This window comes from Mirounga angustirostris, unplaced genomic scaffold, assembly GCF_029215605.1.
Source record: "Mirounga angustirostris isolate CCGP_5_RB_7025 unplaced genomic scaffold, mMirAng1.0.hap1 SCAF_7, whole genome shotgun sequence".
Taxonomy (NCBI): domain Eukaryota; kingdom Metazoa; phylum Chordata; class Mammalia; order Carnivora; family Phocidae; genus Mirounga; species Mirounga angustirostris.
The window spans coordinates 58,048,813-58,072,795 of record NW_026991715.1 but is presented as its reverse complement, the minus strand read 5'-3'; the positions used below and the strand labels follow the sequence as shown (position 1 = coordinate 58,072,795).

At 46.0% G+C, this 23,983-nt stretch overlaps 1 protein-coding gene across 4 annotated transcripts in view; it reads right to left on the bottom strand.

Moving 5' to 3' along the window:
- IQGAP2 (IQ motif containing GTPase activating protein 2) overlaps window positions 1–23,440 on the bottom strand; it is a 289,473-nt gene extending 266,033 nt beyond the window's left edge. For 2 of the 4 annotated variants that reach the window (XM_045896728.3, XM_045896738.3), the window contains exon 1: window positions 23,111–23,440. The gene's annotated coding sequence lies outside the window, so the exon portion shown is untranslated. The remainder of the gene's footprint in view (window positions 1–23,110) is intronic. The other 2 variants (XM_045896719.3, XM_064596257.1) reach the window with 1 other exon arrangement.
- Between the last annotated feature and the right edge of the window lie 543 nt (window positions 23,441–23,983).

Below are 23,983 nucleotides of genomic sequence, written 5' to 3'. Positions count from 1 at the left end.
GAGGGTGGTATAAGTGGTTAGTGTTGGACTTTTTTTTTTTTTTTTTTTTTAGATTTTATTTATTTATTCATGAGAGACGGAGAGAGAGAGAGAGGCAGAGGGAGAAGCAGGCTCCCAAGGAGCAGGGAGCCTGATGTGGGACTCGATCCCAGGACCCTGGGATCATGACCTGAGCCGAAGGCAGACGCTTAACCATCTGAGCCACCCAGGCGCCCCTAGTGTTGGACTTCTGAAGCTAGGTTATGAAAGCCCATGCAGTTTCTTCTTGGTCTCCTTGACCCCTCCCTCTCTGAAGCCAGCCACCATGCCACAGGGAGAGTCTACCCATAGGTGCTCTGGCGAACAGCCTTCAGGTGATTCCTGAGTTCAGGTGAGTTCAGCCTTCAGGTGATTCCAGCCCAGGTACCAGGCATCTGAGTGGCTAAGTTTCCGGATGATTCCGGTCTCCCCTCACACCAGAATTTTGAGTCCTTTCCAGCTAATTGGTCCAGCTAATGGAGCAGAGACATGTCCTTTCCACTGTGCCTTGCCTGGATTCCCAACCTAGAGACTGTAAGAAAGGGGTGGTTTTATTCCACAAAGTTTTGGGGTAATTTGTTACATAGCACTATCCAAGTGAATCAGTGTACATAGGCCTATGTGCCTAACTCAGGCAAGGACATTTCTCTTATCCCAAATCTTATTACTTTTTGCTGTAAAGACATGTTGAAAGACGATGAGGTCTGGACTAGTACCTCCTATTAGTCTTAAAACCCTTGTAACTCTCCTGTCCTCACCTATAAATTAGAGGGGCCTACGCTTTCCCTTCTTAGAGGGATACTATGAGAGAACTAAAAAAAGTGCTAAAATCGGGTGCCTGGGTGGCTCAGTTGGTTAAGCAACTGCCTTCGGCTCAGGTCATGATCCTGGAGTCCCAGGATCGAGTCCCGCATCAGGCTCCCTGCTCAGCAGGGAGTCTGCTTCTCCCTCTGACCCTTCTCCCTCTCATGCTCTCTGTCTCTCATTGTCTCTCTTGCAAATAAATAAAGTCTTAAAAAAAATTTTTTTAAAAGTGCTAAAATCCAACATAAACAAAATGTGTGTGTGTGTGTGTGTGTCCCTTTTCATTCAGCTGGCACAAAGATATTCAAATGCAAATCCCCTGTGAACTTGGGGTTTAAGATTTAGTTAGGATCTCTAGACTTCTGGAGAGTCTAAGAACACACTGATTTCTGTTCTCCCACAAAGACTTGCATAGATTGGCACTCTCCTCATTTTGAAAAATTAGAAAACTTATGAATAACACAAATTTACTTTTAACACCCTCATCAGGGTGATAGGAACGTTAACTAATTTTAACACAGATTAAAAAAAAACAGATACAGAAGGAAAAAAAAAACTGGATAGAAATATGTCTGAGTCCTCAAAATAATTATATTTGGGTAACAACATGAATGATTATTGAAATTTTTTCTTTACATTTCAGGTTTTTTACTTGGATGACAATTTATTACTTCCATGACATATATTCTTTAAGTTAGTTGGTTTAACAAGCCATAGAAAGACACTGCTGTCCTTGCAGATTGCTATCCAATGCCCACTCCAGGCACAAGAACAGTGGGTGGCCTGGGCTCCCACCTTCCCTTGCATCGCCAGTTGGAAATATTTTCCTCTCTTCCCACAGTTCCAAGTACCTTCTCCCACTCCATCCCTGGTACCAGCAGACCCACGGAAACAAAGGCTTCAGGGTAACAAGAACAGCACCAACTGCTCATGTTGCCTAATATGCTGGGAGAGAGTCCCTTGGTAGGAGAGCAGGTGCCTGGCTGCTCTTGTCCCTGCAGAGCTGAGCAAATACCAAGTTAGAGCAAAACTGTTCACAGGGGCCGGTTCCCCTGTGTGACTCTCTCTACTCAAACTGGAGCCAGGGAGCCAGCAAACAGCTCAGAGTCTAAAATGGTCTCATCTGCTGCCTTTCTAGAGCTGGCCTGCCCCTCCAGTGCCCGTTCAGAGGGTGCAGCCATCTGTCCCAGGCTGGTCTGTTCACCTGCTCCGCCCAGTGCCAGGTACATGGCTGGAAGCTTTGGTCCTCCTGCGGCTTGACGGTCCACGAGGCTACAGCCAGGCTCAGACAATCACGTCCGGCCCACAGAAAGGTCTGTGGGCAGCCCCTTGCAGAGCCCATTGCCAAAAGCCTTATGCTGCCCTCATTCAGAGTGTTCTGTTATCTTGCTGGACCTATTTGCCAACTTTGCTTTAATTGTCAAGAGTTGGTCCTTCCTAAAGCCTCACTATGTACAGTGAGGTCTATGAACCAACAGTGGGCAGCACCTGGAAGCTCATCTGACTTGTAGAATCTCATGCCCCGATCTCCCGAATCTGCAGCGTAACGAAGTCCTCACAGGACACATGAGCACCTCAACATGGGACATGTGCTCTATTAGAGAACCCTTTTTAAAAGTTTAACGTTTTTCTCAGTATAAAACCTGTTATTCTAGTCATGGTAGAAATACTGGAAAAAAAAAAAAAGGTCTAAAAGGTGGGAAAAAACATAATCCCATTCCCAGGAGAAAGGCCTCATTATGCATGCACTCGGGAAAGGGAAGGGGGAAGAGCTCAGCTCACTTTATTTCAGAGCCAAATCCCAGAGCATGAAAGTGAGGCTCTTTCATTTTAAATCGCCACCCACCATCACAAACACTAATTGGTCCAGTAAAAGGTATTATAAAAGCTTAAGGTGGGAGCTGGGCCAGAACAAAACCCAGCAACACAGCAATATCCAGAGAACAATTCTGTTTCTTTACCTGCAGCAGATTCCTGACTGGGGACATTCCGCAATGTGTGCAGACATTTTGGGTTGTCATACGGGGGTGGGGGTGGGGGTGGGGACTACTGGCATCCTCTGCGTCAGGTATGCCGCTCAACATCCCACAATGCACATTCCCCGCACTGCCCCCGGAACCCAGAACTGCCTTGTCCAAAATGTCCCAAGGGTTGAGGTTGAGAAAGCCCAACCTAGAGAATTAACTATACTGTCATTTTCTCTTCCCCCTCGGCATCCCCATGACCTACTGCTCACCCCACCAAGAAACTCCCTATCCAGTAAAAGGCCTGCACTCCCCTCGCTCAACGGCTTCCCACCCTTGGCTCTGAGAGGAGCGTGCCCCTGAGTGTGTGAAAGCTAGGGACAGAGGGACAGAGGATCTGGGGCCCTGCCCGTTCAGCAGGAAGGGTTCCCGCTTGTCGCCTCCTCATTACCCATGCAGCGCAGGCCTTAGGTTACCTATTATAACATCACAGGCTCAGAGAGCTTCGAGAGGCCTCGGTGATCCTCTCGTCCAGCTCCCTCGGCATATTAAAGGGGCTGCATCCCAGCCAACGCAGCATGAAGACAGGCTCCTTTGTAACACAGAGGAAAATGAGACGGGGACTCACGGAATGCAGAGAAAAGGAACAATGGCAGAAACCCCAGCGTCTGAAGTGTCCAAGCAACTGTTGAATGGCCGCGCTCTATTTTTAGCTCAACTTCCCTGAAAAGGCACCCTGCCTCCCCTTTTCTCAAATGCCCCGCATACTCTCCAACTGGTTTGGCTTCTCCTCTCTTCCCAAGGTTGCTATCTAGGAAAGGGCAGTTCATGTCACAGGACAGAGAAAGATCCATCCTAAGGGGCAGGGGGGCCCTAGGTCTCAGTTTGCCCAGCAATGGCCCAGTTGACACCTTAGATAGAATTCGCCTTTCCCCACAAAGATGTCTGGGTCTGGACGATGAATTCCACTGTAACCTTTCTTCTGGGGCAAGCTATTCCCAGGGAGCACAAAGCTCCAGGTCTGGCGAGCTTCTGCACAGCACAGTAAGCAACAGACCTGAAAGTAAAGCTGATGTGCAATTAGGTCTAATTTGGCCCTTTCTGGTGACATGCCAGCTGACCGAAACTCTGCTCACTGAAAACGACTGGACGCGATGAAGAGAAACCCAGAACTCAGCCAAGGCATTCTAATCTTATGATTTGAGGGTGTCAAGAAAGAGGGTATTGGCACAGGCCATGGGAAAACCTACTCTCAACCTGAGCCATGAAGTTAGTTACACAACAATTTCCAAATCAAATTCAGTCCATCCTCCAACTTCTAACACCAGCACACACGAAAATCTCCCATTCCCAGGTGACACACACACACACACACACACACACACACACACTCTGACCCAGGAGGTCTGGATGGTTTTATGGAGCTTCCAGGCTCAGGGAAAAGGTAGCAGAAAAATCAAGGCAAGATGATTCATCAGCAATTTGCTGGATCACACCACAACTTCTACCTGAGGCTATATTCACCCAAGTCAGTCAAGTCAGATAGGAAAGAACTTAGTCTCTCACAATCAGAAGGAATGATATGAAATCTAATGTGGGGCTTTTCTCCCCTGTTTTTAATAGCATTACAGGTCTCTCTAGTAAAGATAAAGAACAGGAAACCGCTCCATCTGAAACTGTTAGCAATTTGATGTACTTCCTTTCAGTCTTTTCCCCTATAGAATTTAAGTTCTAACTTACCCTTGGTACATCATGACTTTTCACTTTATTTTATAGGCATTTCTCTGTGTCATTGGAAATCAGTCAGTTGTCAACTAATCTTCCACAAAGCAGGCAAGAATATCCAATGGAAAAAAAGACACTCTCTTCAACAAATGGTGTTGGGAAACCTGGACAACAAAATGCATAAGAATGAAACTGGACCATTTTCTTACACCATACACAAAAATAGACTCAAAATAAATGAAAGACCTAAATGAGACAGGAAACCATCAAAATCCTAGAGGAAAATACAGGCAGCAACCTCTTTGACCTTGGCCACAGCAACTCCTTGCTAGACATGTCTCCAGAGGCAAGAGAAATAAAAGCAAAAATGAACTACTGGGACTTCTTTAGGATAAAAAGCTTTTGCACAGCAAAGGAAACAATCAACAAAACCAAAAGGCAATCTATAGACTGGGAGAAGATATTTGCAAATGACCTACCATAAAGGGCTAGTATCCAAAATCTATAAAGAACTTATCAAACTCAACACCCAAAAAACAAATAATCCACTCAAGAAATGGGCAGGAGACATGAACAGATATTTCTCAAAGAAGACATGCAAATGGCCAACAGACACACAGAAAAATGCTCCACATCACTGGGCATCAGAGAAATACAAATGAAAACCACAATGAGATACCACCTCACACCAGTCAGAATGGCTACAATTAACAAGTCAGGAAACGACAGATGTTGGCAAGAAGGTGGAGAAAGGGAAAATCTCTAACACTGTTGGTGGGAATGCAAACAGGTGCAGGCACTCTGGAAAACAGTATGGAAGTCCTCGAAGAGTTAGCTACCCTATGACCCAGCAATTGCACTACTAGGTATTTGTCCAGAGAACCAAACAGTGATTTGAAGGGGCACATGCACCCCAATGTTAATAGCAGTAATGTCCACAATAGCCAAACGATGGAAAGAGCCCAGATGTCCATCCACAGGTGAATGGATAAAGAGGTGTGCGTGCACACACACACACACACACACACCCCCAAGAGGAATATTATTCAGCCATCAAGAAGAATGAAATCTTGCCATTTACAATGATGTGGATAGAGCTATAGGGTATTACGCTAAGTGAAACAAGTCCAAGAAAGACAAATACCATACAATTTCACTCATCTGTAGAATTTAAGAAACAAAAAGATGAACATGGGGAAGGGAAAGAAAAGTAAAGTAAAATAAAAACAGAGAGGGAGGCAAACTGTAAGAGACTCTTAACTCTAGGAAACAAACTGAGGGTGGCTGGAGGGGAGGTGGGTGGGTAACAGGGTGATGGGCATTAAGGAGGGTGCACGATATAATGAGCACTGGGTGTTATATGCAACTGATGAATCACTCAGTTCTACCCCTGAAACTAATAATACACTATATGTTAACTAAATTGAATTTAAATAAAAAAATTTTAAAAAATCAGTTTAAGTTGTGTCTGTGGTTCTCCAATGGCAACATTAACAGCTGTCCGCTATGCAGACTTCAAAAGTTTATATATAACAGAAGGCAGTAAATAAAGAGGATGGAGAAGAAAAAGCAAACTAAAGAAATAAAATTTTAATGAGGAATCCATCTCCCAAAATAGTCTTGGTCACCAGGGGTTTCAAATCTCCCCCATCAATTCTGCTGGCATCAGTGAAGAGGACAGGCCTCCTGATTTTCCGAGCTAGCACATGCTCCAAATGGAGCAAATCCAGGGGCAGACAAAGCAAGGTGCACATGGGTTTAGAGTCACTGCAGGTGAGAAGGAATGCTAGAGGAGGAAGGAGCAGAAATGATGCCCCAGTCACTGTGTCTTCAGAGCCTAGGAATCCTTGGCCTTATGGCAGCCAAGATCCCCCATCCCCTCTGCTCCCTTCTCCTCTCATGAATCCCACATGCATACACACATTCCCAGCTCTGGCCTCAGCTCATGCCATCCCCTCTCTGGAACCCTTCTTTGCTCCTCTGAGCACTCTGTACGTGCCAGGCCCTGTGCTAAGTGCTTCACCCTGGCTCTCCCATTTTGTCCTAATGATGCCACCTGATAGGTACACTCTGATTTCACAGGAGAGCAAACCCCAGCCAAGTGACAATGAGCAACAAGCCAGGGCTCTGCGACACCGTGCTGTCTCCTCTGGTGGAGGTCAGCTCTTGAAGGGCAGAGACCGCCCTAAGTGCTCCTTCATTGCATGAACACTTATGTCTCACTTCCTTCCTAAGAGTATTTGAGCAGGTCAACCAAGATATTTAGTAAAAAACAAAACAAAAACAGTATAAATAAAGAAAAACGGTAAAAAAACAAGAGCAATGAAGGGAGAAGGAATATAAATACGCTGAAAGCAATGCATCATGCCTTCACAAGTCCTCTCCATGGGCCCCAAGTCTGGTTCTGTGCTTATCAGGCCAAAGCAAAACATGGGAAGTGGATATTCATAAACTTGAGTTATGGATTAATGTCAGAAAGTCCTGTTGCCATAGAAATTATGTTGGGAACAATGTATATCTCAGCCACCCAGCCCAATCAAATGACCTCTAAATGAGCCTATTTTCTGCTTAACTGTTGGCTAAGCCTACGGACACTGCTAAGTAAATGATACCAACTGCTCTAGAAATGACCCCACACCACCCAGTGCTCTTAATCAGAATGCGTGAAAAAGACTTTACGTCATTGAGAGAAGGTTTCAATTACGAGGACGAGGCGCTTGCTGCTCACTGGTGTTGCTATCACAGCTGTCCCCACTAGGTTCGCTCCCGCCATAGCATCATCACCCTTCCAGGCCGCCAGACCCTTTCTTTGCTATTGTTATCTGCTCCCCCTGCACCTGCTTGCACCTCCTTCTTTCATCTCTTTGGTGATAAGCAAATGCTTGACAGAATAGCAGGTACCAATCAACCCCCTAATGCAGCACCTCTTCATGGCTATACTTACCAACTGTTTATGAGCAGCCAAAGTCACTGTGCTCAAGATTTACCATGTCTACAATTCTTCCTTTTCCCCAAGTTAATGGCCATAACTGGGTCGAAGAGCTCCCCGCCCCCCACCAAAATTCACATGTACTCAGAACCTTGGAATGTGAATTTATGTTGAAATGGGGTCTTTGCAGATGCGATGAATTAAAATGAGGTCACACCAGATTAGCATGGGCCTTAGTCCAGTGACTCGTGTTTTATAAGAAGAGCAAAGAGACACCCAGGAGAATGCTACGTAATCACGGAGGACGAGATTGGAGTGATGCATCTAAAAGCCAAGTAACTGTAAGTATTGCCAGCCACAACCAGAAGCAAGGAAGACAAGAGGCAAGCAGGGATCCTCCAGCAGAGCCTTCAGAGGGAGCATGGCCCAGTCAACACCTTGACTGGGCTTCTAGACTCCAAAACTGTGAGAAAATACATTACTCAAACTGCAGGTAAGCCCCCAGTTTGTGTTAATTTGTTACCAACAGGAAACTAATACAATAGCTAAATGGAATACCAAACGACAGAGTCCCAAGCGCCAAAACCCGAATTTTAACTCCTATCCAACAGGAATGGTGGTGGCAAAATCTGGAGTCACACTCCTGGATTCAAATCTTGACTCTGCCATTTAATTGCTCTGTACCTCACTCTGCCCACCTATAAAACAGGGATAACATTCCTAACCCCGGAGGGTCAGTGTGAGGATTAAATCAGGCGATTCATATCGAATGCTTCTAATAGCATTGGAAGGCTCTGTCTCCATGTTATCATCAGCATCTTCAGAAGTTAAACTGACAGAACAAGGCAGAAGCCAAGCCCTCTTTTTAGAATTGTGTACACATTCTGCACCTTTCGTGGTCCCGTCCACTCCCAGAACACATGAAGCACCACGGGACGTCCCTCCCCAGACTGTACAAGGCAACCAGAGACAGGCCCAAGACCAGGGTTAGATCAGGGTTTCCCACTCAACTGCAACTGTCCAATTTTCAATACTTCCTAGGCTACTGGCTCTGCAGAACTAACATTTTCTCTTGTTAAATAATCCCTGGGACTTCACACGCTATATTTAGCACAAGCTCCGGACTTATCATTAACACACAGCAACTTGGTTAGATGGAGTTAGAATGATCTGCAAATTCTCAGCTCATGTTCAACCAGGAAACAGAAAAATCACCATCATTCCCCAAGAGTAGGCTCCCCGGTCCTGGATCCACCTGACGCAGGGTACAGTGAACACAAAACCCGCCAAACACACGTTCTCCCTCTGGACCCCACGGCTGTAGCTGTAGGTAAGAATGACCCATACTCAGCCCTGGGAAACAGTTCGCCCTCACTTTCAGGCCACACTTGCTCACAGCGCTGGCTCTCACTCGCGCCTGCCACTTTTCAGATTAAGAATCCGCATTCTAGAGGCTGCAGGCTGCCCGTCACAGACCGCCAAACACATGCCAAGTCCAGTAAAATAGTCGTAACTCACTTTAGAAATACCCGCTTTCAAATAATGCTTCCAAAGACAATCGGATCTAAATAACATCTTTGAAACTGATGGAATTATATTCATGGCTTGCACTGAATGAGTGCTTTCTCTGTATCAGAAACCAAGGACTTTATACAGATTAATTCATTCCACTGTCATTATCCCCATTTTACACTGGCACAACATGACCCAGGGAAGTTAAGACTTTGCCCAAGGCCACACATTTACTGTTTGGAGGAGCTAACTAAAATATTCTGTTTTAAAAATCCGACCAGCCCCAGAGAGGCAATCTATTACCTCCCTTTGCACTACTTACAGAAACCAAGGGCAACTTGTTTTCTATGGACTAATACTATTTATTTAAATTACCAGTCCAAAACTAAACTCTTTTAAGAAGTTATGCATACAGTTAAGGAAATACTACACTCTAACCCTTATTCTGCATACCACCTGAGGTTGTAAGAGAGTAAACCTTGCCACAGTTAGATTTTCCACCCTTGGTCTTTATCCCCTATGAAGAGGACATCGATCCACACACACCCCTGGGGAGGTAACTGAAACAGGAGCCTAGAGGCCTGCATGCTGACTTCTTCCTTAAACTCCAGATCCTTTACCCTTCTGAGGCTTCTTCAATTCACTTTACTGAAAAGTGAGAGGTGGGTGGTAGTTTCTATAAAAATTAAACAGGGCATTACCATATGATCCAGCAATCCCATTTCTGGGTATATACTCAAAAGAAGCAAAAGCAGAGACTCATTCTTGTACATACCTATGTTCACAGCAGTGTTATTCATAATAGCCAAAGGTGGAAACAACTAAGTGTTCGTCAATGGATGAATGGATATACAAACTATGCTGTGTGTGTGTGTGTGTGTGTGTGTATATACACCACACCATATATATTACTCCATGTATATTATACATGCCATGCGATATTATTCAGCCTTAAAAAGGAAGTTCTGATACATGCTACAACTTGGATGCACCTTGAGGACATTCCAGTAGGTGACGTAAGCCAGATACAAAAGGATAGAAATCACAGATTCCACCTACCTGAAATATCTAGAGTAATCAAAATCATAGAGAAAGGAGAAGGGTGGGTGCCAGGGTCTGGGAGGAAGGGAAAAATGGGCAGTTAGTGCTTCATGAATACAAAGTTTCAGTTTCAGAAGATGAAAAAGCTCTAGAGATGAACTGTGGTTATGATTGCATAACACTGTGAGTGTACCCAATGCCCGAGAACTGTACACTTAAAAATGCTTAAAATGATAAATTTTATGTTGTGTATTTTACGATAAACTCGCATACACACAGAGCGAGGGGTTTTAATTCAGTGGATTTCGAACCTTGGCTGCTCGTTGGAATCTTCTACGGAGTTTTTAAAACTATCTATTCATCACCAGTAGCAGGAGGTTGGACCCGGTGGCCTCCTGATGCGGTGTGCTGGGAGGAAACCACATCGCTCATAAGGCATTCATGCCAGGAAATGGGCCTGAGTTCCTCGGGGCATGCAGTGTCCTTGAACTGATAGGGAGGTGACAGTGGCCATTTCAGGCTGGGGAAGGCTAGGGTGGGGGGTGGGCCTAACAGCCAAAAACAATGTGAGAAAGTTGACTGGACCATGGATCCATAAAGTTGGTTATGAAGTACACCTGGGGAAAATCCTAGTGTTGAATTTCAAACTGGACCATGGACTTGAACGCACGGTACTGGTGGTACTAGGGATGCAGCTGGGGAGGTGAAGGTCCTTGTTGGCATGTAAGATGGAAGCTGAGCATTTAGCAGTGAGTGGCCAGTGTCTGCAAATGGAGTGGTATGGCAGGAGGGTAAAAGCTGGTGAAGCTAAGTGAAAGGAACGGGTGTTCACTGTATTGTACTTGGAGGCTTTGGGGATTCGAAAATTTTATTTAAAAAATTGAAAAATACAACAAAATAAAAATACCCACATCAGAGTTCTATACCAAAACAAATAAACAGAGTATCTGGGGGATGGGATCCAGTGAATCAACATTTTGCTCAACAAAAACTCCTGTGCAGATTCTACTAGGCAGCGAGGTTGCTAACTACGGATTACACGAGTCCTCGACCAAGATGTGCTATTAACCTAGCAAGCTGGCCCACTATTGACACCCAGCAGACCTGAGAATTCGGCTCAAGCCCCAAATGACCCCAGCTGCCCTGCCGTCCACCCTTCCTTTACTTAAAAATAAATCACAGCATCTCAACTTTGGAAAGAAAAGAGTTTTTGTTGTTTTACGTAAGCTCCACACCCAGCATGGAGCCCAACGTGGGGCCTGAACTCATGACCCTGAGATCGAGCCCTCAGCTGAGGTCAAGAGTCGGACGCTTACCTGACCGAGCCACACAGGCACCCTGGAAAGAAAGGAGTTCTAGCATCAGATTGAGAAACAGAGTTGCCTTCCCTAGCTTCATCCCCCACTGCTGAGCATTCAGGTTTCCCCTGTCCCATAAAGTAGTTTCCCTTTATGCAACACTTGCCTATTGCACAGGTCTCAAAGACACGACTCTTGACAAGTCTTTTCAAATTTAAAGATCCTCCTGTTCACTTGTGTGTGCATTATTTACACTTCCTGGTAAAAGAAATGTTCAGCCAGACAAGGAAGGATCTGGCCAAAGATCCTGTGTAGGATTTAGAAAGTTCACATCTCACAGGTAATGGTACCGCAAGTCTTATCTTTGCCTTTCAAACTAGAGGAAGAAGAAAAGAAATCTCATTTCAAATATGGGCCCAAAGACAGCATATGTCACAAACCTCTGAGTGGCGCTGCCTTCGAGGCAGATCTATGAGTAAGTGATCAACACTAACATGAGTAACACTACACCAGTAAGTTATTCAAGTGGCAAAATTACTCCCAGACACGAGCACACATATACACACTTGAATCATTTTCAGCGCAATCTCCCGTACCTCGTATCCCGTTTCGGGTAAACATAAACTCACTTTTCAGATACAGACAGGAGCTCAGGGAAGTCACAGGTAACGTCACAAAGCAAGTGAAACCTTCACCTAAGCTCTCCGATGCTAGAGGCTGGCCTTGTCCTCACAGTGCCTCACGTTTCTCATGGTTCCAGGGTGACAATCCTTACACCATGGCGACCTGGGTTGTGTAAGATACTGCAGGGGACAATGGCAGCTTCCAAGAGGCCAATAGGCTTCTGGACTCCTGAGCACGGTTATCTGTGTACTGTTCACAATTATTTTCCTCCCAATTTGAGTGACTAAGGCAGCAAATGCAATCTCCCATTGAAGGGACACTCCAAAGCTTCTTATTTTTATGTAAGACTCGGATCACACTTGACCTCTGAAGGCATTTGGTCTGCAAACTGTGTGAATTCCATCGTATTCACAGCATGCTGCACTTCTTGTTGAATGAAAGAAAAATAAATAGTAGTCTACCTCTTTACAGGCTGTTGAGACTTCTTGTGAGTCAAGAGAATAATCCCCTACTGTCATGTCGACCATCTTTATTGTCACTGTGGACACACTACTTTTGGGGTCATTACTGCTTTTGACAAATCAGGTTCCTTAACACTTTCCCTTCACACATTTTTTTTTTTAAGATTTTATTTATTTATTTGAGAGAGAGAGAGAGCACATGGGGGGGGGGTAGGGTCAGAGGGAGAAGCAGACTCCCCGTCGAGCAGGGAGCCCGATGCGGGACTCAATCCCGGGACTCCAGGATCATGACCTGAGCCGAAGGCAGTCGCTTAACCAACTGAGCCACCCAGGCGCCCTCCCTTCACACATTTTAAAAACCTGAGGTGCCTGGCTGGCTCAGTGGGAAGAGCATGGGACTCTTGATCTCAAGGTCTTGAGTTTGAGCCCCACCTTGGGTGTGGAGATTACTAAACAAACAGAAAACCTTAAATAGCTACTGCCCAGCTAGGATTTTTTTTCTTGTCACCATTGTTAATATCACCTTGCTGATCTTTTTTTTTTTTTTTAGTTTTATTTATTTATATGACAGAGAGAGACACAGCGAGAGAGGGAACACAAGCAGGGGAGTGGGAGAGGGAGAAACGGGCTTCCCACTGAGCAGGGAGCCCGATGTGGGACTCGATCCCAGGACCCTGGGATCATGACCTGAGCCCAAGGCAGACGCTTAACGACTGAGCCACCCAGGGGCCCCGACCTTGCTGATCTTTGTTTTTCATCCAACCTATCATCTCTATCCCATCTCCAACAGCTTAACAACTACGAGTCCTGGACCTCTAAACACTTCACCCCTCAGTCGGTCTCTCCATCTCCCTCTCTATCTCTCTCTCTCTCTCTCTCTCACATACACACACACACACACACACCCCTAAAAATCAGATCTCCACTGAATCCTTCCCTGACAACAGACCTGTCTTTCAGACTCTGATTTTCTCCACAAGAACTTTGTATTTTCATCAGGTAAGGGTAACTATTATAACCTAACTATAAAAAACATGTTCATAAAAAATTTGAAGAGGAAAAACATTTTTTTTTTTAATTCACCCATTACCTCATTACCTAGCTAGACCAACTGCTGACATGACAGTTGACCTATGTGCCACAGCAGTAACCAAAACACAGTCCTGACCCTCAAGGGTATTTTTTTTTTATTTTGTCCATGTTTTTCCTTAGAGTAATCTATGTAGTACATTATTTTTCAAAACTGATTTGAGTTCATGGTAAATCAATTTAAAATAGTATTCCCACCCCTGCCAGAGCCTACATTGAAGAGGAATATGTAAGCACAATCCTCCAAATTACTGGCTAATTCAGACAGACAACAGCAAACATTTTATTAGAGAATGAAGGAAGAAATCTGAGACTATACCCAGAATTAGTGCTAAAGGAAAGGAAAGGATGGGTGTCACCCCAGTTCCCATGGTAGGTAACTATCTCTATATATGTTTAAGTAATTTTTTGTCCTTCGGAAAATCTCAGCTACAGAATGAAAGCTAAAGCATGCATGCATTAGCTTTATTAATAACCGTTACTCAGACAAACTTCTAAGCGTTCAATATGAGCAAATCTCTGGGAAGCCGCCTGCCTGGACCTCATATAGGGGCAGTACAGTTTCAGGGGTGGTTGAAAGGAGAACTCCTAACCCGTGAGGCTGACTATATGACAAACATTTCTCAGCCCCCTCACCCCACCCCTGTGAGGCCTGCTTGGTCAGCCCAGGGCTCAGGCCAGGAACGAGAAAGTGGCAGATGTAACCAACAGCCATGTAGCACTGAAGTCTAGCCGGTCTCAAGTCTCCCTTTTTGAGACAGTGAAGACTAGAGGGATTGACAGAAAACTTTTATAGGAAACATGCTAGAATAAAATGCCTGGTAGAGAAGGAGAGCTGAATGAATGAGTCATCTCCAAGTGCCAAGGTGAAAAGCAGCCGAGATTCTCCATTTCTCCTGGGTCCAACACACTCCCCAGTTATTCCTATCCGTTGAGCTTCACTGGGCCCATGAATTTAAGTTTCACTAACTTTCTAGAGGCATTAAGGCCTGAGGGAGGTCAGACGAACCCAGTGCACTTCCTCCTCTTCCTCGCCTCCCTTCCAAACCCCCACAGCACAAGATGGACCCTGCTCGCCACGCCAAACTCTACAAGGGGAACCAAGCATAAATACTAACACTTATTTCAAGTAGTTCCTGCCCATCTTGAGATCATCACAAACCCTTGGGCTTTCAAACCAGCAGCAGCCACGAAAGCAATCGACTTAACCCTGAAAGAGACAACAGGATGCTTAGTAATGCAAAGCAACAGTTCCTCACTCAGATGTGCAGCTGACAACTTCACTATCATTTTTAAGAAGACAGAAAAACACAGTGCAGGAATCCAATCCTAGTCCAACATCATTTGGAAACAGCAGTGAAACGCGTTGGGATTTTTTTTTTTATACATATACATTAACAAGGATAATTTGATCTCCACTCAAAGTAAGATTCACTCAATTTCCATAGATAACTAAAAAATTTTCCCCATAAGTATTCGCTTTCAACATAATATGGGCCCAGGATTAAAAAAAAAAAATTTTTTTTAAGTAAACTCCACCCTCAATGTGGGGCTTGAACTCACAATCCCAAGATGAAAGAGCGGCATGCTCTACCGACTGAGCCAGCCAGACACACCTGGGCCCAGGATTTTAAGTCCACTTTCTGTTCAGGAGAGGAAAAGGTAAAGAGCAGGGGAGACAGGCATGGGGCAGGAATGATGAGGGAGAACTGCCACCGCCATGACCCTCGCTCCTCCAACATTCAAGCACAGACTCTGCAGAGGCACATTCTGAACATGTACATTTCCATGTATTACATCACTTCACCCTCTGAGCATGGACCTTCCCGCTTGCAGTCTACAAGTATGTAAACTAAGGCACAGAGAAATGAAAATAACTTCCCTAATTTCCACACAGTTTGAAAACAAATCTAAACATTAAATATTTGCCTGGCACTTGAAAGCCGCTCTGATTATCTTTAATAGATAATAGAAACAAGTTCCATCTTTGGAGAAACAGTACAGATGCTTTAAGGAAAACCTGTAATAACAGCAAATATTTACTGAACATTTTCTCAGTGCCAGGATACCAAGCTACCAGCTTGATAATGAACATAAACATCACTTGATTGAAATATATGTTGCTTCCATCACTTGCAAATCCAGTCTTTTTACATGGAGATGACTAAGGAAATGCATTGACATTACTTAAGACTGAATTCATATCTGTAAAAAACAACAACAAAAAACACACGGGAATGGAAAAAATTACCAGGAACTAATTGATCTTTACTTTTTTAAATGATATAAAAAGGTCTTCCTTGAGAAATTTGATAGTAATGGATAAAGGAGAACAATTAAAAGTCATCTTTGAGGGCACCTGGGTGGCTCGGTCAGTTGAGCATCCAACTCTTGAGATGGGCTCCGGTCATGATCTCAGGGTTGTGAAATCAAGCCCCATGTGGGGCTCTGCACTCAGTGGGGAGCCTGCCTGAGATTCTCTCTCTCTCCCTGTGCCCCTCCCCCTGCTCTTTCTCTCTCAAAATCTTAAAAAAAAAAAAAAAAGTCATCTTTGAGGACCCTAAGGAAAAAAATCCAATCAAATCATAGGAATGTCCTCCTGTCCATAATCAGTAGCAAAATGAACAGATTTGTAGTTTCCCTGCAGTGTGGCGATGACCTGAGTCCAACAGTATTTCTGCTAGCATATTCAACTGTTCTAAAAACAGTGAATAAGTGAATGAATTAAAAACACTTCAAGTTGTTCTGAAGAAAAAGATGGAGGAAGAGGACATCCTTTAACCCTTCCTGTCCAGGCGCCATGCCAGTATTAGAGCTCAGAATTGCAACTTAGCGCCTCCCTTTTACACAGAAAGTTTTCCCAGTGGGTCCTAAGAGTACTACCTCCACCTAGAAATTCCTGGGAAGTGGGTCTCAATCCCTCCGCCATGGAGATTTTGGACTTTATCTTCCACATCACATTCGTTTCCCAGAAGAGAGAAAAGCAACCTTAAAGAGAGACAAAAATAAATCCTCTAAGATAAACACAAATCTGTATAGAAATCAATGCCCGGGCTTGTATGTGGTGCCAGGTGTGTGCTCAAATCAAACACACAAGGAGTAAGTTAAATAAAGCCTTCAGTATCGGAGCCATGTGTTTACACTTATCTGACGAAAACCTGCAAGCACTGTGAGGAGGGTGACTGTGTATTAGGAACATCTTTTCACCTTTGCCCTTGACCAGTGCAACAGAATCCCCTACAAGGCTCACTGAAATGGCGGTGAGCCCGCCCCTAGATGATGATTCAGAAGGCCGGGGGGGGGGGGGGGTGCCTTTGCAACAAGTTCTCAGGTGATGCTCTGTTGTTGTTGCTCCTCCAGAAAGTGCTCCCTGAAACCACTGCGCTGTCCGGAGCAACAGCTGTCAGATGCTTTCAGGCACACTGACCCCCACAGCCTAATCCATGATTCCGAGACGAAAGGAGAGTCCGCTGAGAGTTCCGTTACATCGAAATGATGAATTGGAAAGGTGGTATTAGCCGTCTTCCCACAAAACTGAGATGCAGGTCGTTTGAGGGCACGATATCTCTAGTAAAATTTTAGAAGGAAAAGTTGCCCCAAGTAATAGAGAGAATGAAAAAAAGAGGTGCCAGAAACCCTACTGCCCAATAATTTACCTGTCAAGATCCCGGTCCTGCTGTAACTGTACCTTTTCTTCTCACCTGTTCTCAGAGAATTTACAGAAGCTGGGATCGTTTAGAGTTAGTTGTCTGTCTCCCTGGCTGGAGTCGACGAGCGACCAGTAGGGTCCATGCCTACCCGTCTCTGTATTCATTGTCTTCAGTACCATAAGCATCATCATCATTCAGCAACGTCTGTCCTACCCTGAGCAAAATTCTCTGACAAACCTGCCCATCCATAGGAATCCCCAAACCTAGAAGCATGGTGAGGGGACCTCTGAGCAGCAGAGAGAGTGGACACCAAATGCACAAACCTCACCTGCCCTCCTGGAGTTTCCAGCACCAGGCACTCCAACCACACCTAACCTTCCCTCCATTCCCCACTTCACTGGGCCTCTCACCACTCAAAAATCTAATGAAAAGTTAAAAAAAAAAAAAAAAAAGATGTTTCAAAGAAAAAGATACTTCAGTAAGAGACTGAGCGGAGCTACTTCCCTCAAGACAGCTCTAATTGCCCTTTGTTGTCTACAAATACAGGATTCTAGGATCAATGCCCTTCCGGCTACACGACTCTGCCCCAGCAACTATCCCTACCACCTAAGCTTCCGTCCCGCACACACTGCCCACACAACTAATACATGCAGATGCCTTTCACTTCTCCCTCCCACTTTTCGCAAGGTCTTGTTCAAATTCATGATCCATGAAGCCTTCCTTTTGCCCCATCCAAATCTATCACTCTCGTGTCTTTACTTCCACAGAACTAGGAAGTGCACTCAGAGGCATAAGCATTATTCTTTATCTCCCAGTTTCTCTTACAGCTGTTACCATCTTCATCATTTTTCTTTCACCCATCATCTGTTGTAGGATTAGGTGCTCAATTAATTGAAATTTCCACAGTTCGTTTAGCAATGTGTGCCAAGAACCACATCAGCCACCGTTACAGAAATATGAAACACCCCCCTTCAAGGTACAGGAGAAAAACCCAAGGCCACACAGGCACTCAGTGCTGGAGTCAAGATTCAAACCCACATCTACTTAACTCCAAAGCTTTTGCCATTTCACGGCCACCACTCTGCCCTTCAAGGGAGAACAATAAACTAGAACGGTTAAGTGAAAAAGTCCTGGCTCAGTAGTCGGTCACCTCACTGCAAGCTTCTGCCTGATTTCTCATAAACTCCAGATTTTAAGGCACGGCCAGTATACGTAATCAAGTGTGTTTTACAAATTATCCCATTTGGAATCACTGGAGCATACCACTATTATGGAAAAACCTTTCTTTCATTTCAGTGCCTCGCAGGGAGGTGGGATGTCTCTACACATACATAAAACCCTTTGATGAAGCCTGGATGTACTCTATAAAAAGCTCAGGTATTCTTCCATGCTTTCCTTGGGGGCGGGGAGGAGGCAAAATCCAGTTTAGACAATGCTATGCATCTACTTTTAAGAGAACACACTATCCAAATAGCTACAGGTTTCTGGAGTTTGAGAAAATCATGCCCAACACCTGAAACAGAAAGAGGTGAAACCCCTCCGAGTAATTCGGGGGAGACAAATTGACAACAGCCAGTAAGAGGCGCCTTCAGGTTCTGATAGCACCAGCTTTCAAGTTCCCACTGTCACCAGCCAGCCGTGTGGCCTTGAGACATTATCATGGATTTCAGCTCCTTTGTGAAATGGGGAAACACGGGCGCTCTCTAAGGTAATAATGAGCAGATGGTAACAGTTGTACATGAAAAGCACCAGCTCTTGCAAAGCTCACTAACCTTAATTCCCCCGGCTGCCTGCCCTGTAGGACTACACCTGACTATCAGATCAGAGGTTGAACGGCCTTTGTTTCTCCTTTGGTTACCATGAAGACTTGGTGCGTTAGATCTGTCTGTATACTAGACTTTTAAGTAAAATGAGCTGTTAAAAAGCTTGCATAGTGGGAGGGTAAGGGGCAACAGCAAACCAAAGGTTCCCTAGAGAAAAAAGGGGTTAGCTAACACCCTAAATACTAAATTCTAGAACAAACTTGGTATTACAAGCTTAAACTCTCCCAAACAAGTCATTTTGGCTAACAACATGTATAATTAAAATCAAAGGCATACTAAAATAACACTTTAGTGGCTGACCCTGAAGATCCTTTTGAAAAACTCAACCAAAACAACAGCACATGAAGGAGTGACCTGACTTTCTAATGACAGTATCACATGATAACACAGCAGATATCTTAAATCTTTTGCAGTCACATGAAAACACCGATGTCATGTTGAAGCCAAGATGCACTAAACAGATGTAATGCCTGAATTTAACCTGTTCAGGACTCAGATTTCTTCTCAGATTAGTACTGAGAAAGGGTTAAGAGGTTTAGTTTCGTTACCCACCCCAATACTCCAGTCACCAGGCGATTTGGAAAAATCTCGTCATTCGAACAGGAGCATTATCCAAAAAAAAAAAAAGAGAGAGAGAAAAAAGCTCAAAGCAACAGCCAGAACAGCCCCCGCCCAACACACACACACACACACACACATACATACATACATACACCTTCTATTAGGCCCAGGTTGCACTTTTTAAAAGAAACAGTGCAACATTGATCACTATTAGTTTTACAATGTTTCTCATGAGAGAAGTTTTGCCAGGGCAAATAACCACAGTTCTTGCTAAAAGCACATTGATTACCCACCCACAGTAGGCACTTAAATGTTGACCGAATTAGCAATTCTGAGTGAGATCATCTAAGTCTAATCACAAAGCCCCTCTTGTGCTATCAGTGGTATTCTTAACTCTCAAGTAACTGGAAGAAAACTTTTGACAGATCATGACGGCAACATGTTTTGAGCATTACTTTGGCTAATTCATCATAGTTCATTACAACAGCACAAAAATTATTTGCAAATCATACCTAAGCTGAAGTGTCATTTAAGTTTGGTTTGGGGGCGCCCGGGTGGCTCAGTGGGCTAAGCGTCTGACTTCGGCTCAAGTCATGATCTCAGGATCCTGGGATGGAGCTTGGCAACTGGCTCTGCACTCAGTGGGGAGCCTGCTTCTTTCCCTCCTTCTGCCCCTCCCCCTGCTCATGCCCTCTCTCAAATTAATAAATAAAATATTTAAAAATAAATTTGGTTTTGAACGTAGGGGAAAGATACTCTGGTTATGATAGTCTATCATACAATATTCCGGTTATGTCTAAATTACTAAAGTAATGTCCACCTTTACCTTTTGCCACTGCTTTCCTGCAGCACGGCATGAACGAGCAGTTATTTCAGCTTTGTTCTGTAGTAACAGGACACAAAGTAATTTGAAAGGCTGCAGGAGAATGTGGCCAAAATGGAAAAAGCAGGAATTAAATAGGAAATGATCTATTTAATTTTAATTCAGTGCTCCAGTGTGCCAATCAGGAAGACATCAGCAATCTCTCCTGTCAGAAAGGTGCCTTCACAGAGAACTCATCGAGAAATCCCTCAAGTACAACTTACTATGTGGTATTTTGCAGACACTCAGCCTGGTGGAGAAGAGAGATACTGTAACAGCCCTGAGGTCCATGAATTTACTTTGTCCAAGAATTACTGAATTAAATTACATTTCAAGGGGAGGAGAGATGGCAGAAGACCAGACCTAAAACAAGTTTAACAGTTAATACCAACTACTAAAAAGTTTTCAAAGCCCAGTCTCAAATACCTTTCACTCAGAATGTCCAGTACTAGAACTGAAATAACAACCATGTATGGGGCATATATTGGGGCTTTGCTTATTTTTAAGTGTCAGGGATAAAGCCTGTTTGGTATAGTTCAAGGTCTTATGGAACCTGTACTTACCAAACCCACAGACAAGAAAAGCACAATTCTTTAAACAACTCAGCAAGGACAGTGCATTTTCCTTCCCCAGACTTCCTGTGAAAAGCTCACAGCATATCTGCAGTGTTGTGTTGACGGAGGGTCCCCTTCCCCCCAAAAAATCAATCCGCTACCAAAATTATGTATTCTGATACATCACAGTCTCCTTTTGCACAAATAGTATGTGTTACCTAACATTGGCTAACAGTAGAGTGTGTTCAATTAGATTTTTTTTTCAAATAAACTATGAACCCGGTAGCAAATTACAGAAATGCTCATTTTAAGAACAGGCTACTTTATTAAAGCCTTAATATTTTAGGGTGACCATGAAGTGTGGAAACCATCAAACATGTTTATTTTACTCCATGACCAAAGCGCTTCGTGAGCTAGGGGAAAGGACATGGGAGTGATTCCAACTCCATCGCACCAGACTCGTGAGAAAAGCCGGACAATGATTTCCAGAGAAAGTGGCGATGTGGAGTGTTCTTTGTGGTTGTATGATCTAAACCTCTTTGGTTGCTGCCTCTGGAGTGTGCTAAGTCCACAGGTACATCGACGGAAAAAATAAAATCAAGCAAACATCACAGATCCATCTGTCTCTGCGGGTGAAGACGCTGCATTCATGCCCTTCATTCACTGCAAGTTTGCATAAGCATACTGAACTAGTAAGACATGACCCACCAAACACACCATGCTTTAAAATGTGGTATCGAAAGCCATTTCTTGGTGTGTATGTGCCTCGTTTCCAGACTTTGTGGTCATCTTATAATTGGACGCAGGGAAGCTGCCATATGTTCTGGGAGCTTGTCACATAAATAAAAGACTTTCACCAACCTGTGGTTGACACCACACACATTGAATGACCACAGCATGCCTCCTTGAATCCAAGGAGCTCAGTTGTCTCTGTGGTTTACTAAAGTGCAATCAAGGCTGCAAAGAACTGGGTCCTGGTGAACTGTTCTGTGCATTTCACTACTGTACAGAGGCTGCAGCTTGCTCCTCGGGCTTCTTCCTCATTGCCTGACACCAAAAGGGTTACACGGCAAAAACGAACTTCCTATCTCTGACACTCCATTCCCAGCCTAGTGCGGAGGAAGAACTTACACAAGTTACTCCCCTTTTTTAATTAGGCAAGCCGGTGGCCCTCCCCACCAGCCACCCCACCCTCCCAAACACACGTAACAACCCTGCAGCAGGTATCACCACCTTAACCCAAACGTGATTCCTCTGTCACAAGGCCAGCCAGGGCAAAAGATTAACCAGTGGTCTTCGGCCATCGGTTCACTGACAGGGCCAACCGTGGAGACGGAGCGCCAACTTTTTGTTTGTTTTAAAGGAAATACTTCCTGGCACACGGTTAGCGAAGACTCTGAACTCTGTGCATGAAGCCACGTGGTGCTAATCTGGCTCTATCCACTCACGATCCGCCGAAGCAACCCCTCCCCGAACGGCAGCCCCTGGCTGGGTAATCTACACCATCTCGGCCCAGTCCCGCGGGCTCGGGCCGGATCCTGCGAAGCCTAGCTCCGCGTCCCGACAGGGTCCCAGGGAAGCGGGGAAGAGAGGGGTTGGGCCCGGCGCTGCCCCCTGCAGCAGCACCAGGATGGGATTCACGGCGGTGGGGTGCAAACTGGCTCTCGCTGCTCAGGTTCAGGTGCAGTCCGAGGGAGCAGGGTAGAAGCCCACGCCCGCCCTTCCAGGAGAGCCGACGTCGCCACTGGTGGAGTGCGTGGGCACCGTACGTGCGGTGCCCACCTGTAGCCACCGCAAACAAACTTTCCTCCGGAGTCGGAACAATCCGGTCCCTTACGCCACCCCCTGGCCCCAGCCGGCAACGGCCGGGAGCTCCGAGGGCTCCTCACCTGATACCCCTAAACCCCCAACCTGGCCTGTCCCAGAGCGCGACCCAGCGCTGCCCACGCTCCCCAGTGGGGTTTTCCGGGCGACGGACTGGGGTGACCAGCTGAGGAACCGGAGTTTGTGGGGAGAACGGGAGGACGCTGCTCACTACCTTTTGCAACTTCGGCTCTCAACTTTGTCCACCACACAGCCGCTGCCCTCCCGCTCCCTCCGCGGCGCGTACCCGGCTCCCTCGGCTTCTCCAACGCGGTCCCCGGGGAGGGGGCTCCCCAAGGCCGGCGCGAGCCGCGCGCGCCCAGTGTACTCACAGCCATAACGGGGTCTCTGCAGGGACGGCAACTCCTCGTGGGGCGTCCTGCGCGGCTCCGGGGGCCCGCCCGAGGCGCGCCCCCCGCGGCTCCTCTCGCTGGCCAGGCTCGCCGGCTCCGCGCCCCTCCGGGGCGCTCGTATCCGGCCTCTCGCTGCCCTCCCCTGGTCGCCCCGAGATGGGCGACCCGCTCCCTCGGTGCTTCCCGGTCGGCGCTCGTTGCAGCCGCCGCGCGCTCCCACCCGAGCAAAAGTGAGCTCCCGCCCCTCGCTCCGTCCCGGCCGCCGCCGCGTCCCGGGCAGGTTTCCTTTCTCCTGCCGCCCGGGCCCCGTTATTCTCCGCGGTGGGAGCGCGCGCCGCGTAGCAGCGACCCCTACCGCGAGCGGGGCGCAGCGGCCGGGCCGCGTGAGCCCGCCCCTTTACCCGCCGGGGCGGAGGAAGGGGCCGAGCGCGACGCTGGGCCGGGATCCCCTGCAGCTGGGGCCCGCGCTCCGCTGGCCGCCTGAGGGCTGCGGCCGCCCCGCCTGGTTTTTCACTTCTGGAGGGTTCTGAGGGTGGAAGTGAACCCACGCGGGGAAGAGCTAGAAAAACCGCAGAAGACAGAGGCAGCGCCCGTCGCCCGGGGTGTTGCTCAGTTACAGAACAAACAGCGCGGTTCTTTGCCCTCTGGGGAGATTGCGCGGTGCCTTTTTCTTTCTTTCTTTTTGTTTTTCTTTCTTTTTGTTTTTTTTCCTTCGAAAGTTGCTTCTGCGACTCTTTGTCTACAAAATGCAGGGTTCCCCTTTCATGACAAGAAACTGAGAGTGTGTGCGTGTGTGTTGGGAGAGCAAGATAAACACTACCCAAGCAACCGCTCAAAACACAACTGCGAGTC